The sequence below is a fragment of the Hesperophylax consimilis genome, chromosome 10 (genome assembly GCF_061612785.1).
Source record: "Hesperophylax consimilis isolate HC1 chromosome 10, BYU_Hcon_1.0, whole genome shotgun sequence".
Lineage (NCBI taxonomy): Eukaryota > Metazoa > Arthropoda > Insecta > Trichoptera > Limnephilidae > Hesperophylax > Hesperophylax consimilis.
Window position 1 is genome coordinate 34,138,662 of NC_142845.1, and position 20,664 is coordinate 34,159,325.

Genomic DNA, 20,664 nt, shown 5'->3' on the forward strand with positions numbered 1-20,664 from the left:
CGGTATTCATAGTTGGGGAGAATACCCCATTGCAGAAAATGCTCACTGGAGTATACGGTTAAAAAAAACATTTTGTAACAAGATCTGGTATTCAGAATACACATTATGAATCTCTCTGGAATTCCACGAAATTTAAAATGAGATCGCATTCAACAATATCCATGACAATAACCATCCGAGGCTGCTTTTCCTATTCAGAGCTTGCATTGAACATGTAAACCTGAAATACGTTATTGGAAAATGCAACGTTGAGGCTTTCCTGTGGAATATTATTACGAGATTGCAATCGACGGGACGGGTGAATTAAAAATTAAATTATTTTGTGGCTCAGTTTGTCTGTGCAGATTTAGAAACAATAGCGCGAGTTGCCTTTACGTCCAACAGATGGCACTGTTTTAAAATAGCATGTTTTTATCTGTCACGGGTAACATCAAAACAATAAAGGTTTATAAAAAGAATACGCGTATTTGAATGCAAAGTTGTGTCAAAGTTTCAAAGCAATCGGTAAAGAACATTTGGAGGTTTATAATTTTGAACATTAACGTTATTATTTATATAGATATCGTTGTTTTTATGACATTCTTGTTCTAACTAACCATCTCGCCGTTTTTCCTCAGTGGTAGGTAAATAGGATGGACTGCCAAAAAACTCCGTCTTGGCATACATATTCACTTTGGCTTCCAATTCCATAATTTAATAATTTGAGCCCGTGAGAGCCAATTCATAAAATGCAATTTTTTTTGCCACACGAGCTTTTGACCATAATTTTACATGAAACTGTTAGGTATGTCTTCGCACTTCATTCTACTTGTACTTGTATGTTATTTTCAGGATCGCATTGGAGTAAACCACTATTCCCAGTCAAATAATTGCTTGAAATAGCTTTGACTGTAAAGCAATCGAATTGTTATGTTAACTTTCCCACACTTCTACAAGTCTTCTCTCTTACTTACATTAAAAATTAGTTAAACAGTTATTAAAGCTAAAAATATATATTTTTTAATGATGTTAACTAAAAAAAGTAATGTTACATCAGTTACATAAAATATTTTACAATAGTAATCATTTCACGTGATGTTATATACAAGATGTACAATCATAATAAAGCCCAGCTTGTATGTGTGTGTAGAGGGGGATGTGTTGATGTGTTATTATGTTCGTTATTTCTTTATTTATATTTCAAAGTATTTAGTTTATATTTTCAGTGTTTTTGAAAAAATGAAGTTTAAAATATTTATTGTTTTTCATATTTCTGATACTTTCTGATAATGTTTAAAAAACTTTGCTGCAAGATATTTAAAGTTGAATTGCCCATTTTTTTAACATTTTGGTGTTGGGAGAATTGATGTTGATGTTGAATTTTCTAATATTTTTAAATACAGTTTGATTTAGTTTATTATCTTAAATAATAAATTTGTAGAGATGCATGTTAGATGTATAGTGCATTATTTTTCTTACTTTAAATTCTTTAAACAGAAGTTCAGCGCCCTTAAGGTTATTTTTCACGAAAACGGTGCTATATAATTAGCGAAATATTATGATAATTATATGTATATGATTAAATAGAATTGTTTTTAGTATTATTTTTTGTGCTATGTAAAGCAGTTGTGTGTGTTTTTCCACCCTCCACCCCATCCTATAATGCCATATTTTGTTATTGATTGGCAGAAGGCAAAGTACAACATCCCGAGTAAACCTTAATTTAGGATAAATCTTGGTAATCTAAAGATGTATGTTAGTTTCTTACTCTGTCTTTTAGTATGTTTATGTGTGTGGACGATTTTAGACATTGGTGTACTGTAATGCCAAGTTATTTCATTTTGGTTTTGCTTTCTATCATAATTAATTTATTTAAAACTTATACAGCCACCTAGTATGTTTTGTGTCATTGAGGCTTATTGTGATATTTGGTACACAACCTGCAATATTATACAGGGTGTCGGAGGTAGAGTACGCTAACTTCGGGAGGTGATTCTAGATGATAGTAGAGGTAAAAAAGAAGAATAACTTTTTTCGACATCCCTTACAAAAATATTTTTCCATAGAATAATTTTTCCCATTTAAACAATTAAACTTTATAACCTAAAAACTACCTCAAAAAACGTTTGAATTTCGAAAAAAGTTTTTTCATCTTTATTATTTTTACACATTTTTACATTTTTATCACGTAGAATCACCCCCGGCAAGTTAACGCACTTTACCCCCGGACACCGTGTATAAAACAAACTGCAGATATTTTAAATACATTTTAGTAAATTTACTGAAGTATAATTCTTCTAGAAAATGAAATATATTCTCCTCTTCAAATTACAATTGGCATTGCAAGTCTTCGAGAAGTTCTCGACGTGTAAACGAATATAATTCTCAATTGATTAATTAATTTTGGTTTTCGCATTTAAAATATGATTTTATTTTATGGGATTAAATGTTACGACGAAAACATTATGTGTTGCTCGTAAAAATGAATTAATTTTAAGGGATTATGTTGCGAGGAGGTTGTGTATCCTTTGTCATGTCGATCGTGAGTCAAAAATTTATTTTTAAGCAAGAAAACTTTTTAGATTTCGAAATTTATGTCATCGATTTTTATTTCCGTGATTTAGGTATTTGTTATTACTGAAAATATTTTTGTTGATCTAGAAACACGAATATTCTGCAGAAATATCATATTGCTAATATTATGTTTCGTTCGAGGTGCGGTATAAACAAACTGCATCATAGAACCATTAATTAATATTATCAAATAAAGCAAACACTTTGTGGCTTGACATTTTATAAATGAACAAAAAAATAACATTATTTTGTTACTAAAAATAACATTATTTTTATTCTAACATACAAAACTAACTTATTAAATTTCCTAGCATGACATATTTCAAAAATATTTTCACATCATTTTTCAAAACTCCTATTTATTAACAGTCAATTACAATTCGTGAGCTTATTATAATTCTTGTTTTCAATTCATTTATTATTTTTATTATTATCCACACACTTCCTTCCTTTTATAACAATCTCAGGCGAAATTACGTAATGATATTTTATGGACATACGTAATAGGTACTACAACAATGTAACAACGAAAAATATCTAATTGTATCTAATTGTACTGTGTATGTCTTAACAAATAAATAAATAAAATAAAAAATAAATAAAAAATTACTCCCACCATACACAAATCCAGTTCACACTAGAGATAGACATAAATTCCAGCTAAAATTTTCTTGATATTTTTTATCTATCATTAACAACAAAATTAAATTCAACATTTTTGGAAAACCCACATTTACTGACACCATAATCCATAATACCTCAACCACCCTATCTCATATAAAAATCCTTCTCTCCACAGCATGATTCACTGCCTAGTCACCATCCTTTAATCTGTTATTAATGATCTTCTTACAATAAAACAAATAGCTTTCAACAACGGTTATGACTCTGATACAAATGATAAAATTCTTTAAAAAAAAAACTTCACCGAATCGCAACAAATAAATTTCTATATAATGCCCTACCAACTATCAAATATAATAATATATACCCAACGGCGTAGAATTTTATAAATTTTAAATTCTCTTCCCTAAAGTCCTTCCTTAAAGTTCCTTCAGAAATGAGGCCGGACAACTAATAATAACTTAAACAAACTATGAATTAATTGTAAAGACAAAGAAGATACACTAAGCCATAAGGAATAATCATTGACAAAAACCTAAAATGGAAAGATCACATCTGCCATAAAATAGAGAAAATTAGGAAATTAGTTTATATATTCTTACGAATCAGAAATTTTTTATCAATGAAAAATCTATACCCAATATAATATGCATTAGTACAGTCTGTTCTTCGATATGCCATTATCAGTTGGGGAGCAGCTTACAAAACTAGCCTGACCCCCATAGAAATTGTTCAAAAAGTTATAATAAAAATAATACTAAAACAACCTCCAGACTTCACCACTGAACGCGTATTCTAAGAATTCAAAGTTCCTACATTTAGGACGGGTTGTTTCGGAGAATTTGAACAATTCATCAAATTTCAACATCCACTTCCAAGTTCTGTGAAAGATTTTTTCAAGTTCTGTTTTTATTTAAGTTTTGTCAAGCAACTGTCTAGTAATGATATAATAACAGAACTTGAATAGGACTTTCACAGATCTTGAAAATGAACGTTGAAATTTAATGAATTTTTCAAATTCTTCGAAACAACTCGTCCTAAAACACTTATAGACTATATGAAAAAATCAATTTTTCAAATTATAAAAAAAAAGATAAATACTCATTCATTACTGAAAATCGAACCAGACTTAAATATATATTTGCATGCCCTAAACTACACACTTATTTTGCCCAGCACCATTATACACCCACCAAGGAAAATATTTCTTTGATAAATTACCAGAAGAAATTAGAAGCATTAATGATAAAAAAACCAAATATTGAATTTATAAAAAAATATATTAGTAAAATCGTTAACAAAAAAACTGATTCCCCTAGTTTCACTTGAAAATCTTAAAAGTTATCCTACTATAGATACCCTATTTATCCTCCATAATATTTTTTTTCTTCCTACCAAATACAATAATTTGAATGGATTTTAATTTAGTAATTTTTTTTTCTTTGTAATAACCTAGTTATATTATTTTTTCGCAAATGTACACTCCTCTTCCATCCACAAGCAAATGCTTTAAATGGAAGTGTAGTATAAATTAAAACAGTGTGACTTGTAAACATTGTATATTTATTGTAAAAAACACAAATAATAAACAAATACAAAAAAAAGAAAAAAAGTACGGGAGAACAAATAATTCATAAAAATAAGATAGGAATACGTCTTAATAATTTAGAAGAATTAAAGATATTAAAATCGAATATAAATAAAAATAATTGCCCACTTTTAAATAAATACTTAGAATTATCCGATAGTACAATTTTAAGTTTTTTCCCTTTGTTCCTATGTAACCCCCACCTTTCCCCACCATTCTCTTTACCATTTGTTTACCTTGTAATTGTCCTTTGTCTTTAATTTAGTTTACATTTCCATTGTCCTGAAGAAGGTTGAGAACGGTTGCGACCGAAACCAGTCGACTGTATAACTCAATAAAGCGGTTTAAAACAAAGTAAAAAAATAATTTATTAATTTATAAATTAGATATTACAAATAAGAATTATTTTGTGAATTTGATAAATATATTTAAAATTCCTTTGATGATAAAAGCGTACGAATCTCTGTTAACCGCTTTACGTTAATTTTGATTGACTTGCTTCAAGAACAGTGATTCCAGGATTTCTTGTAAAATGGAATTCTATGGAAAATGGAAGATGAAATTTTCTATAATACCCTAGTCACTGCCTCTCCATAAATGCCAATGGAAATAAATTGGTATTAATATCTATAATAATCATAATCTTATTGTTTTTTAAATTTCTGATCACATCCTTCAAATTAATATTTGCACTTTTCTTCGGGAGTTCCAAAATTTGGGAGGGCTTTGATATTTGTGGTCTGCTTGATCCAACCGAAAACCATCAGCTTCCCACAGAACATAATATTTCATAAAGATATATTGAATGAAAACATTTGCTTAATTAAAACTTCATTTGAAACTGGTCATTATTTTGTCATATTTGAGAATTTGGGTTTGAAATATTCAGCGTGTGCATACGCAATGTCTCAGCTAATGGTAGCTTCCTCATCATGTAAAACATTATTGAAATAAATTTAGTTCAGTTGATATTCACCAACATTTGCTTTATAATCCGCAATTGAATTTTTATGTTTATTTTTACCATTAACTTTACTTTTTTTGTTTGTTTTTACCTTTAAATATTTCTTTTGTTGATTTTTGTTACTTATTGCAGAGTGTAGGATATTTTATTTTTATTTAATTTATCATATTATATAGATTCTTGTTCTTCTTTAATTGATTTTGTTCCACTCATATTTTTACACACTTAATTAAAACTCTAAAGTAATTAACACTTTTTAACATGTTTTATTAAGGTAACAATTTCAATGAAGTCCCTTTACACTGCAAAACAGCAGTTTGTCAGCGGATTCTTAATAACAAGCTACATTTTTTTTTAAATTCGTATCTGTATTCATTGTGGTACTATGTATTACCATAAATAATTTTAAATATTATTTATTTATTTATTGGACAATTTTTATAGCGCCTCTTTTGTGAGATATCATCTCAGGGGCGCTTTACAGTTGATGGAGGTATTACAAAAAATATAAATATTACAAAAATAAAGTGAAGTTAAGTTAAGTAAAATGAAGTACAGGAACAGGTGACACGAAGATAGAAGATGGAGACTCTGCAGCAATAATCTTAGGTGTTGAAGAAACTGGACCAGCTGCTGCGGCGAGAGAGTCCACCGCGTCCACCAACAGTGCCAGCACGAGGTTCGTCATCCATCCAGGTATGTGTCTGCTGCCGATAAAGCGCTGACACCTCACATAGACGTTCGGCGAGTCCATCCTGGTGATTATTGAAGCAGTGCATTCTGCCCGCAATAAAAGGCGACGGTCGGGATAATAAATTACACTGGGTTTAGCTTGCTAACAATTGCTAGGCTAGGTTTCAGAGAATTCCTTGGAAAATATCTGGGGTGCATTTATCGATCGACGTTCGTTTCGAATGTCTAATATTTTGATCAAAATATCAGAATATTCACTTTTAACACACTGAACTCAAATCACATTTTGTAATGTTCTAATAAATGGTTGATAAATTTATTTAAAATATTGATTGATTGATTTTTAAATAATTTCAAATGGATGTTGCCTCATTTCCCTTGAAAATACAAAAAAAAACACACAAAGCGGTTGACGCTTAGGACGCGTTAGAACACGTCCAGCTGCCACAAAGGGCGCTACACTACTCAATATATGTATATTTAAAAGATAGGCATAAGATTTTTATGGTACAATTTTATTTTGGAAACTGGCTTACGTGCATCCAGCGTTGCTCGACTTTTATCTAGTTTGTATAAATATAATATGCCGGTATTATACATATAAACCTTCAGAAAGAAATTTTCTAAATGCTAGTGAAAACTCTATCAAAACCTGTTCCGTGGTTTATAAGAATTAAGTGCAAAATATAGCGATAATGGGATAGCGGATAGCGGCTTTATTTTAGTATAATGGAGATAAGTTGTTTTGGATCCACTAATATTTCCACGATTAATTTAATTTAAATAGTGTGTAGCGGCCATTAGTATAAATAAAATCCCGGATAGTAAATACATTACAAACTATCACGCCGTTTCTCTGCAGGTGTAGGCAGAGTGGACTGACCGCCAAACAACTAGGTCTTGGCACACACTCCTTGCCTAATTCACATTTCTACATCGTATCATACATACTTTTCTGTGATTCTGAATCTTGACATGGCCCGACTTAAGTATCTGATTCACTTGATCGTGCCATGTCTTCCTCGGTCGTTCCCGACTTCTTCTATCATATTCGCCTTACACATCTTTCTTCATTCTTTCGCTCTGCATTCTCAAACCATCAGCGTCACTTATTAATATAAGTCATAACATTATGTTTACATCAGAATTGCATTCTTTGCGAATTCACATTTCTCGCATTACGTGAAATGATACGTAAAATCAGAACTTCATTATTACTAACTACATCGGTCACTTTACTGAGTTATTTTACTACACATCGTACAAACCACAGACATAGGAATTAATAGACGAGAAGATAATGGCGAGGGGTAAAATCAACTGTTGAAGAACGAAGGGCGTAAGGCTGACTGTGATTCGTCAATAAATCAATCTGACAGTAAATAGGCATCTCGCATTATAATATCACCATTTACTTCTTAAAAGTAAAATCTGCTTTTGAATGAATAGACATTTTTACATGGGAGCGCAAATTACTCGCCACGTTATGAACAAATTTGCGAAGTCCAAATTCGGCAAAAAAATTCGGTTGTATTTTCAGAGTCGAATATTTCGTTTAAGTATTTAGTTAAGACACTTTTATAAATATTCATAATTTACTTCCCAGCAACCAACCAGCTTTGTGTTTCGCGTCCAGACGTTTCTCGATGTGATAGTATAATATGTTTTTAAAACTGATCTATATTATACGATGTGAATATGCTTAAAATAAAGTAAAATAATGCTTATAGGTATATGGAATGTAATACGACAATTGGGTTTATTCTCTTTTTCACATCTATTTTTACAAGTTTTCATAGTACAAGTCAACATTTTGCCGTGTTATTTCGTAAAATGAACCGATGATGCCTCGACCATAGTTCGCACAAGAATGATGACGTCACGTTTTCAAATTTCACTTGAGGCCATACGCGAGCACAGCCGGCTCCAATGGAACCGGTATGGGGAGTGGGGATAATACGCTTTTAATCACTTAGGGCAGGTCTACTAATATTCATATGTCTATGGTACAAACTGTTTCTGTGCAACCCTTTACAAATCCACACTTGTAAGCTATTACCTAAAAAAAATCAGGACGATACTGAGAGTATTACATCTTACACTCTAGAACATGCTGCAAATATAAAAAAATATTATTTTAAATAAGTATTTTGTGAAATAACACAAAATAATCAACTATAAATTTACTAGTTTGATAGTCGAAAGCCTTACAAAGTTGTCTCGATGTCTTCTTCCTTGTTTTATGTAATCATTTGACATGGTCCGCTGTAACCCTGAAAATTAATCTTTAATTTAATTTTATACATATTATACATACAGGATGTACGAATTTATAAAACTGTTACTGGCCTCAATGTAGATCGAACTGTTACAACCTTACAATTGTTCTAATTATGATCCGCTTTAGCCCTGAAAATTCCTTTGATTTAATAACGAAAATATATAATATTATAAATGAATTTCAAAGTATTTTTTTTTTACCATTACTGTCTTCTTATTTATGGGATCAATTTTGATCCAGAAAACTATTTTTAATGCAATCCCTGGGGAATATCTTATGTTCTGGTCGAGTTCTACGAATTAAGTACAAAAAATAATCCAACACTTCCCACATCCATATTTTTCGTGTAAACTTTTGACATGGTCTGCTGTACCCCTGAAAAGATATTTTTTTTTAATGACAAAACTAATTTTCCTAGAATTGATATCAATATTATTTTTTAGTACTTACATTAGAAATAATAATGTCGGCTGAGATCCCAGGTACTTTATTGTGAAAAACAGTGAATCCAAATAAATTTCATAAAATTTACAGCATGCATACATTATTTATATCAGTTGAGACGTAGCTTTGGGTTGAAAAAAATATTTATTGCAATCTTAAAGTCACTGATGTTCAATTAAAAAATGTCTTTCTCAGGTGATTTAACCACTCCAACGATTTTGGCAAATATCGTTTGCCATAATGTGCGAAATTTATAGAACCTAAAATATGGAATAAACGGTCAAATGTAAGTGGATTAATTGGCTTTAAACCGCAATAAACAATTGCATATGTTTCCATATTAATATTTTGAGGAATGGTTCAAATAATATGGTAAATGCATACAATGACACCAATCGGTCGAGTGGTTAAGAGTACAGTCATTTTCCCCAAAGGCATGATCATTTGTAGGTTGGTCCTGCGTCCTAGTTCTGGTGAATTTATCGGGGATAAAAAGCATAAACAATATGATTACAAATTTTGCCACTGAGCACCTTATGTGCTACTAAAACACCATTGCAATTTTTCTCCTAACGTCTAGACCAGAGGTTCCCAAACTTTTTTGCCCCGCAAACATTTTTTTTCGTAGACCCCCTCCCTGCCTACCCAATATTGAATTTTCCTAAAACTATTAAAGTCCCATGTGATAATCATTTATTTTTTTCGTAAAAAGATTCCCTTTCCTTTGCCTGTCCAACAACCGGGTGGCGGTATAGTTCCTCTGTTTTTACACTGTGCCGACAAGTGCGCCCTTGTGAGTTATTACAACAAATGAAAATGAAGCAGGATAAACAACGGGAATTTTGTTCTGTAGCTGGCCTTACAGAACTGCCCTTTAAGTTCTTTGTCAGTGCTTATTCTTGTCACATGATATCCGATTCTTCAACGTTCCATTTCCATAGTCAAAATTTCCTCAAACTTAGTTTTGAAGTTTGTGTGAAGTGCATTTAAATGTTGAACGTCATTATTACCCTGGACGTTTTTCAAAAACAAGTTGGGGAACTCGTAAAATTCGCGGACAAACAACTTTGCGAAATATAAAAATACAAATATCAAATAAGTAATTTCTCAGTCTATTATATTTGTGGTAGGTCTATTGTGTCATTTACGGAACTCCTAAATGTTGACTTGAGGTAAATTAGGGTCCGCTCGTATGTAACCCCATTTGAATATCGTGGACCTCCAAATTTTTTTCTCGCTGACATAGACCCCCAGCAAGACGATATCTACCCCTGGGGGTCCATTGGTCCATATATACCATATTGGGAACCTCTGGTCTAGATTATCTTTTTTTATTGATACATTAGAAGTATTTTTTTTATTAAAATATTATTTGGTAATGTAAGCCTCACTGGGCTTTCCGTATTGTGGCCCCCATTTTACAATGTCATGTGACAAATCGAAAGGAAAAAAAATGTTTGTATTAAGTTAAAATTAAACGAGTTTTTTATGAAATAAAATAAAATTTAAGAAACTGAACTAAATAAATAAAGTAAAAGAAATAGAAAGGTACTTTAGCAATAGCAATATGTGTGAAATTATTAGTCCGGTTGTGTATGATATGTGTACTATGTAGACAATATTTTTATTTTTTTAAGATTTTTTTTTAATTCATCCTTTGATTTAATACAATTCTGTATTTTGTTTGTGAAACATTTTTTGCTTTCCTTGTTTTAGTTCTAGCATTCCAGTGAGAAATACTGGGGGATACAGCAGAGGATACTATTCAAACTTCCACATAATTTTTTTTGCACCTTGCTACATCAAATTTATAAAAATAATACAGAGTAAAATAGGTTCGCAAGACAGCGCGAGATTGGTGGTCCACTTCACCCCAAGTGGCTTACTTCACCCCAGTTAACGGTATGACTTATACATAATGGAAGACTAGGTGTACCTCTTAATTGTTAGAAAAATATGTTTAATTTGACAGAACTGGCAAGTGTATTCAATAAATATTATAATATCCAGCGCGTATTAGTAGGGCATTATAGAAGGGTTTGGTTTAGTTTATTTATTCAGTTTTTCTAAATATAATATAACAAAAAATAACAATACTATTTATAATATATTATTCCCAGTGAGTTTAAAAAAAACTCATTTCAGGAAAGACAATATTAATAAAATAAAAGAAACTTATTTTACATAAGAAAACGAATTTAAAAGGGAGTTCTATGAACAGTCTACATAGATTTTAAAACAGATCAGACATACTTAATAGAGTTACATGGAAAATATTTCATAAATAAACAATATAATCATTTTGTTGTTAAATTTAGTTAAGTTTAATTTCACGTCAATCTCTTACCATGATGTACCGGTATCTTCTTCTGCTTGTAGCTGCTTCCTTTATCATGTTTCCAATATTCCTCCCCTGGGTTGTAATTTAGATAAATTTTGTCAATAGCATAGACATATGAATATTAGTAGACCTGCCCTAAGTGATTAAAAGCGTATTATCCCCACTCCCCATACCGGTTCCATTGGAGCCGGCTGTGCTCGCGTATGGCCTCAAGTGAAATTTGAAAACATGACGTCATCATTCTTGTGCGAACTATGGTCGAGGCATCATCGGTTCATTTTACGAAATAACACGGCAAAATGTTGACTTGTACTATGAAAACTTGTAAAAATAGATGTGAAAAAGAGAATAAACCCAATTTTCGTATTACATTCCATATATAAGCATTATTTTACTTTATTTTAAGCATATTCACATCGTATAATATGAATCAGTTGTTACTATCACATCGAGAAACGTCTGGACGCGAAACACAAAGCTGGTTGGTTGCTGGGAAGTAAATTATGAACATTTATAAAAGTGTCTTAACTAAATACTTAAACGAAATATTCGACTCTGAAAATACAACCGAATTTTTTTGCCGAATTTGGACTTCGCAAATTTGTTCATAACGTGGCGAGTAATTTGCGCTCCCATGTAAAAATGTCTATTCATTCAAAAGCAGATTTTACTTTTAAGAAGTAAATGGTGATATTATAATGCGAGATGCCTATTTACTGTCAGATTGATTTATTGACGAATCACAGTCAGTCTTACGCCCTTCGTTCTTCAACAGTTGATTTTACCCCTCGCCATTATCTTCTCGTCTATTAATTCCTATGTCTGTGGTCAATAGGTATTTTAAATTCAACACATTTGGGCGAGTCCATTTTTATTTAGGTCATATCTTAACAGTGTTGATTTAAAAAGGGTTGCTCAGAAGCAGTTTGTATGATGCGTGGGAAAATACTCAATAAAGTGAAGTAATAATGAAGTTCTTATTTTACTTATAATTTCTTGCAATGTTTTAGCTCGACAAAGCATTTATTTTACTTTCTGAGGATGAGAAAAAGAACTTAACATCAACGATTTACTTGATTTTACTATAGAATATTCAAAGAGCGTGTTAATGCGGGTACTCATTAGCGAGCTGTAACGCTACGTATACATACACGAGCCGAACTGAACCTAAACTTATGGGAAAGGAACGAAGAAACCCCAAATGGCGCGAAACGCAGCTTGCAGTTGGTTCGTTTCTTTCCCGTAATTCGTGGCTCGGTTCGCGTTTCGGTTAGCAAATGTATACGTACCATTACTGTAATCGTTGTACACACAGTAACCAGGCGCTGCACGGAGAGAAACGTGTATTGCTTATTTATTAAAAATCTCTTCAAATTATTGGTTTTCCGGTTAGAAACAAGATTGCAGGCCGTTTTCTGATATTTTTTTAGTAAATGCCTAACATAGCGGAACACTTTTTCATGAATCTGCATTTGCCTTGATAATATACAATGACGAAATGTGAACATATTTAAATTTAGCAACAAACTATTCCACATCCGACACTATTCAAAAGGACATGCAAAAAATACGATAATATATTTTCAGATGACGATATTTTCCATTTGCCCTTAGTTCAGATTACTAAACGCATATTGGAGAAAATTAAATCAAATTGTTAATTACGTACCCTCTCCCCCTGCTGTGTGTAAGATATCTAAGATATCTCAGTTATTTTCATTAAGGCGTATAAGGTATCTAAGATATCTCAGTTATTTTCATTAAGGCGTATAAGGTATCTAAGATATCTCAGTTATTTTCATTAAGGCGTATAAGGTATCTAAGATATCTTAGTTATTTTCATTAAGGTGTGTAAGATATCTAAGATTTCTCAGTTATTTTCACTAAGCTCTCTTGAGGTGATTTTGCACAGAAACGGCACTATACAAATCATCCAAATATTATTATTATTATGGTGTAGGATATCTCAGTTATTTTCTCTAAGGCGTGAAAGATATCAAAGATATCTCAGTTATTTACATTAAAGAGTTTTTTTTATCTTGTTCTGTTTATTTATGTTTTTTTCTGTATGTAAGATGAATTTTATGCGGGAACCTAACTGGTTAATGCAAACATGTAAAAAGTAATTATTTATATAAAATTGTTAATCTGTTTGTTCCCAAGAAACTAAAATTAAACTAAAATAAGCACGTTTTCCGACACGGTGATAATACATTTGTATTTTAATCAAACTTTATAAGAAACCTAAATTAATTTGTTAAGGGCCTGCAATCTCGTTTTTAGAATAATTTAAATAGATTAGCAATATTTATATTTAATTAGTAACTTTTCTCCATGTACGTATCCATATTGTTCAATGTTCATACAACTGTAACCGTAACCGAACGGCACACAGTGGGCTGAAAATCGCCTTTCATAGACATAGAGACTTGAATTTTCAAGGGTATTTTTTTTGGCTAGAAATGGATTCTGCTGATCATTACTATGCTATAAAATGTCGTACGAAGCAATTGCGTGTACAAATGAATGAATTATAATTTTTTTAAGAAAAATTTGTATGGCGCTGACATTAAAAATGAGGCTATCTCTGGAATCATAAGTTTGGCCGTTCTATACGACACACAGATAATACTTCTATTTATTTTTATTTTTTTGACATACTTCATATTGTGGCGCAAGGTGCGATTTTTTTTTTTAAATCCAAAAGTATGTCAAAAAATACAAATAAATAGTAGTATATTTGTGTGTAAGGATATAATGGTCAACCTTATGATTCCAGAGATAACCTCATTTTTAATGTCAGCGCCATACAATTTTTTCTTTAAAAAATTATGACTCCTTCATTTGTACACGCAATTGCTTCGTACGATATTTTATAGCATAGTAATGATCAGCAGAATCCATTTCTAGCCAAAAAAAATACCCTTGAAAATTCAAGTCTCTATGTCTACGAAAGGCAATTTTCAGCCCACTGTGCGGCAAGCCGGCGGCGCACACTGGGCTGAAAATCGGCTTTCATAGACATAGAGACATGAATTTTCATGGGTATTTTTTTGGCTAGAAATGGATTCTGCTGATCATTACTATACTATAAAATTTCGTATGAAGCAATTGCGTGTACACATGTAGGATAGGGTGTCCCAAAAAAATTAAAGTTGTTATTTTTGAACGCATACCCTCTAATTTTGTTTTAATAATAACAAAACACTTATAAAAAAAATTTCGTTTACTTTGGACAACTGCAACCCGTGCCGACTTGCATCGAAAGATGTCAGTACTTGTACATTAAGACGCCAGCGAGCAAACGTGTTGATGAGCTTGTAGTAACTTGCTATTTTGTTAGTAAACGAAAATCACTCGTTCAGGCAAGATTTTGTTAGATTTACGCACTTCTAAAAAGAGTATATTTTTAATAGGAGTCGTAAAATACCAAATATCGGGTTCTAAACTGCCATCTAATGGACAAGTTCTTGAAGTTTTGTTCTACAATATCCGGAAAGTGAATTTAACTGTCAATATATACCAAATATAGCCATAGTTGGTACTTGGAGATGACTATTGAGAGTTTTTTAGATCTCTGTGTGATACTTTTAGGAGGAGATACAGCGAGAAAATTTAAGATTCGGCCTCCAGGTGCTCGATGGATGGCAAAGGCGCTTTATTCCTTGAAAATATCATTAATTTGTGCGCAATTTAAAATTACCGGTAAGGATAAGGCGGCACTTTTAGACGTTTGCCTGTTCATAGTAACATCCTATGTCAAGCCATGGTTACAATGTATTATAGCAGTTAAAGCACCTTACCAGGACTTGTGCTTTTTGAAATCGATGAAGGCTTAGGAAAAAAATTGATGAAAACATCTCAATGGCAGCTTTATTTCTGTTCAGTAAGCAGTTATGGTATTTGACCGATGAAGGATCTATTTTATCGCTGTTTGACGACGCTGTGGATCAAACAACTAAAATAAAAATGCTCGAAATATCAAAAAAAATAATTTATCAACCCATGACAAACGTTACATCCCATCGAAGGAAGATCTTGATGGTAAATTGTATGGTAAGTTTATTAAGTAGTTTAAATTATGTTTTGTATTGAGGTTTTTGTTCATATCATAATTTAGTGACTTTTGTTTCAGAGAAAAATATTTACGACTTTATTTCAGTCAAGAGCAAGTATTAGTTTGATCGTCTGAAAACAGATGCCAGTTTTCTTAACGAATTCCCTACGATGTGGTCAAATAATGCTTCGCTTCAAGAAATCAGAAAGAAGGTGTCGCCGCTGAGGGTAGTAAAAGATACAGCTGAAAGAACTTTTAAGTTAATGCAAGATTTTCATGGCTTAATCTCACGGTCGAAGAGGAACAAAAATAATTTTTGTTACGATGCGTTCGGCATGCACGGGTTGCCGGTGTTTAATCAAAATAATATTTATCATATGAGTTATTGGGATCAAATGGAATAAAATAAGAGGGTATGCATATTTAAATTCATGAAAAAAAAATTCTTTCTTATGTCCTGGGACACCCTAATGTAGGAGTTATCATTTTTTTAAGAAAAAATTGTATGGCACTGACATTAAAAATGAGGCTATCTCTGAAATCATAAGGTTGGCCATTATATCTTTACATACAGATATACTACTATTTATTTGTATTCTTTTGATATACTTTGTATTGTGGCGCAACTTCAACGGTCGATTTTGTTAACATTAACTCTTTTTTAAACATTATGAAGTGAAATGGTTTCCAGAAAATGTATTTAAGTGACCATGAAGTAGTTTAATATTTTGTCTAATTGAACATTATGCACGAGCATTTTAAAAATTATATGTTTCGGTGTCAACCTGAAAACTCAGTATTGAATGGGTTTTATGAAACTTTAGTGCTTTAGTGATCATTGTATATCACCTCACTTGCATCATATCTCTGACATCATTGCCAAAAATTGAATTGCACGGAGAAAAAATTAATATTGCAAATTTATTATGAATCTCTTCAAATTATTGACAATTAAGATTAGAAACGGAATTGCAAGTTGAATTAATTGAATTCCCGGAAAAAACTGTTAATTAATTATGATGTATTTAACTATCGTGATGTTAGAACACGTGTTCATGAAAATCAGAATATTTTGGGGCAAATCGATAAAATATTCTTAAATTGAAAATAACCACCCCCATCCCATTTTCGCACTTCCTTAAGCAGAATAAAGCACGGGCAACGCTGGGTGCTTCAGCTAGTTCTCAAATATAGGTCACGTGATTAGAGTTACCAAAACAACATTCACTTATTTTGTGTGTATTAGTGAATATACTTACATACGTATGTGCATTTACACTTCCGACAGTGATGTCCTTGCAAAATGTCACTGAGAAACAGCATATTATGTTATATAAGAGTACCTATAATATTTGTAAATTCAAACAGTTTTTTTTAAGTTATTTATAAAATTTTAGGTACAGAATATTTTTTTTTAATTTTATTAAAAGTGAACTTTTTTCTTTAAAATTGGAATTTTATTTTTGAAAGTCAATTAACAAGATTTAAATATGATGCATGCAAGTAATGCATCTGTATGAGTACTGTGTTCGTTTCAACTCGGACTGCGATACCTTTACAATGATTTATTCGGATACGATTTATAATTTTCACGGCCAAATGTATTATAATTATTTATTTTTGGGGTTTTATGACGTGGTGCGCTACCTCATTATTTAGCCTAAAAGGGTACTGCGAACTTCTTATAGGCATATAGGTAAAAAATATGTTTATTAATATTTTATTGTTTAATTTTTTTTGGTTTGCAATTACGGTATAGGGCATTTAAATTAAGAACTTCACATTTTTTTAATTTAATAATTTTGCGACAGAAGCATCTGAGTGTATTTTCGTGTAGCGAGCTTTCCCTGCATTTTAAAAAGGTTTAAAACTGCCTGCATGAAATAAAATTTTGACAGAAAACAGAAAACATTTCTGACACCAAAAAGCCTAACTAAAAATCTGGTGAGCTTTGCAAAAAATCGCTAGCATATTAAATAGGATTACGCTTTCGCTGCTAACGTTCCATTGTTGATTGCATAATGCAATGATTCCCAAAGTGGGCAATATCAGAAATCAGATGGTGATTTAAGTCGTAGTTCCAATTTATACCGATTTCAAATTCAAATTCAAAATTCAAAAAAAAAAAATTATTGCACAAAAATACAGAGTACAAAGGGTATAGCAAAGGTTACATCCTATTTTTTCCAGCTAACCCAACAAATACACATTATATTACATAACCCAACATGTTAACAAATGTATTTAAAAAAAAATTAAAAAAAACAGAGGTATTTAATTTATGTAAGGTATTCATTTAAAGTGTAGTGACATTTGTTTTAAATAAATGTTTTTAGTGATGATTTAAATTTAAGTATGTCGGTTATTTGTTTGATGTTACGTGGAAGGTTGTTATATACTTAAATGGCCATGTAGTGTGGTCCTTTTTGAAATATAGTTTTGTTTGCTTTTGAGATTAATAAGTTTTCTGTGAAACTTGTAACGTGTTTATGTGTTGAGTTTATTTGTGGGAACTTTTCTGGGGATGATCGAACTAACAGGCATAACTCCATTATATATATGTCCGTCACTGTCAGAAGTTTGATATTTTTAAAAATTGGTCTACATGAATCCAGGTGATCAGAGTTTTTAATTTTTCGTAGGCACCTCTTTTGGATGATAAAAACTTCTTTGGCGTTTACTGATTTTCCCCAAAAAACTATTCCGTATTTTATCATTGAGTACCTATACGTATAGTTTGGGAAGGTTAGATATGATTGTTATTAAAGTTAACATTTATGTTTATAGGTGTAGCTTGTACTGGACAAAATTTAAAAAGTTCAGTCTTGTCTATATACCCTGGTAACACTGGAGGTATGGTCTATGATTTGACATTCCGAAACATCATACAGCTACGTAAATATATTAATAAATTTACAATTGAAATATTAATTCAAACATACATTAGCATTCCGCATTTATGTAAGTTGATTAGTTAATGAGGTAAAAATAACTTAGACACAAGTCTTTAGGCGAACAAAATTCATTTTTCGAAGACAAACGTAGCGTCATTGGCCCGAAAGGATTCAACTCGCAGCGTGCACGACTTCAATCGACAATTCTAAGAGCTTCTCTAGTTCAAATCCGTTCGTTACTAACGAACGACATTATTAAAAATTAAATGTGTATAACCAAAGTTTATTTGATACTATGGATGCCGCGATGAAATTATTCTATCCGCGAGTCGGAGCATTTCTTATAAATCCGCTGACCGTGCTCGCAAATATCTTTAACTGGCCGTAGATTATGAATTTTGTCAATATCATATTAAAATAGGGCTTTATCGATCGTCCGTTAAAGACAGGTGTTGAAGATTCTTTGGGGCAATTCTATATTGATTTTGAGCTATAGGCATTATTTGTGCACTTAGGGAACTTTGAAATGGTTTGTGGTAAAGTTTTGAGATGTGGGGCCTATTTAAGATATACAATTCCATAGTACATTATTGTGATGTACATTTTCTCATAAGGTTTAGCCAGCGGTAGCAATGTAGGTCCCTTAAATAATTTTTTATTACAAAATATCGATTTTTTTCTACTTTTCTATAAATATAATATGCATATATTATATACATAAGCCTTCCGAAAAAAAAATTCTAAATGATAGTGAAAATCTTATCAAAATCCGTTGCGTAGTTTAGAAGAACTAAGCGCACAAACAGACAGACGCAAATAACGACTTTATTTTATACTATTTAGAGATTCAGCCAGCAAAAGTAGTCGACCGATATCGATGAAAATGTTATTGTTTATTCTTAATAGTGACAGGAGTGTTTCGAAATAACCCTGCGTCTGCTAATGTTATTTATTTTGTTATTTTTTTATTTATGTAAAAAAATATTTCTCCTACAACACATTTTTAATTTTATTTTGCAATTATTTTTTTAATAAAATTATTATATTTCAGTAATAAAATAAGACGTATAAACACATTAAATGACCATCGTTAACATCTGTTGGTAACATACTCAACTCTGACCATTTTTTTAGGGTGATCTTTTTCAATGTGGCAACTTGTTGATTTGATATGTACATAACGTCCACCAATTTCTTCACTAACCAAAGTGGCTCTATCGTTTGGTGAATACACATATACACGCAAGTTAGACCACCTTGTTCTTTTGGTGTGTTTGTTGACATAGACAACGTTGCCAATTTTAAGGTTTTCCTTTTTGATGTGGCGTCTCGTTGATTCAATATGTACACAACTTCCACCAATTTTTAAGGAGACCCTTTCGTGTGGTGAATACATATATACACACACATACTTGACTGCCTTTATTGTGGTGTTTTTTGTTGACATGAACATCGTGGCCAATTTTTAAGGTTTTCCTTTCTAATCTGGCGTCTCATTGATTTAATATGTACACAACATCCACCAATTTTAAGGCAACCCTTTTGTGTGGTGAATACATATATACACACACAAACTCGACTGCCTTGTTATTGTGGTGTTTTATGTCGACATGAACAACGTTGCCAATTTTTAAGGTTATCCTTTCTAATGTGGCGTCTTGTTGATTTAATATGTACACAACTTACACCAATTTGTAAGGAGACCCTTTCGTGTGGTGAATACACATACATACACAAACTGGACTGCCTTTTTATTGTGGTGTTTTTTGTTGATATGAACAACGTTGATTTAATATGTACACAATTTCCACCAATTTTTAAGGAGACCCTTTCGTGTGGTATATACACAAAATTGACTGCCTTGTTATTGTGGTGTTTTTTGTTGATATGAAAAACGTTGATTTAATATGTACACAATTTTCACCAATTTTTAAGGAGACCCTTTAATGTGGTGAATACATATATAGCCACAAAATCGACTGACTTGTTATTGTGGTGTTTTTTGTTCACATAAACATTTATTATTACAATTGCTTTCATGTTCGCTATTATTATTGTTATTATTTTTTACGACTTTATGTCGAAGTTAAATCTTCCCCACAGGAAAAACTAAACCCTTCCACACACTTTTCCACAAATGATCATCTAGTCAATCCACATTATGCAAGTGCATTATATAAGCATAATAAATTAAATAAAACAATACGTTAACTCACCAGAGATCA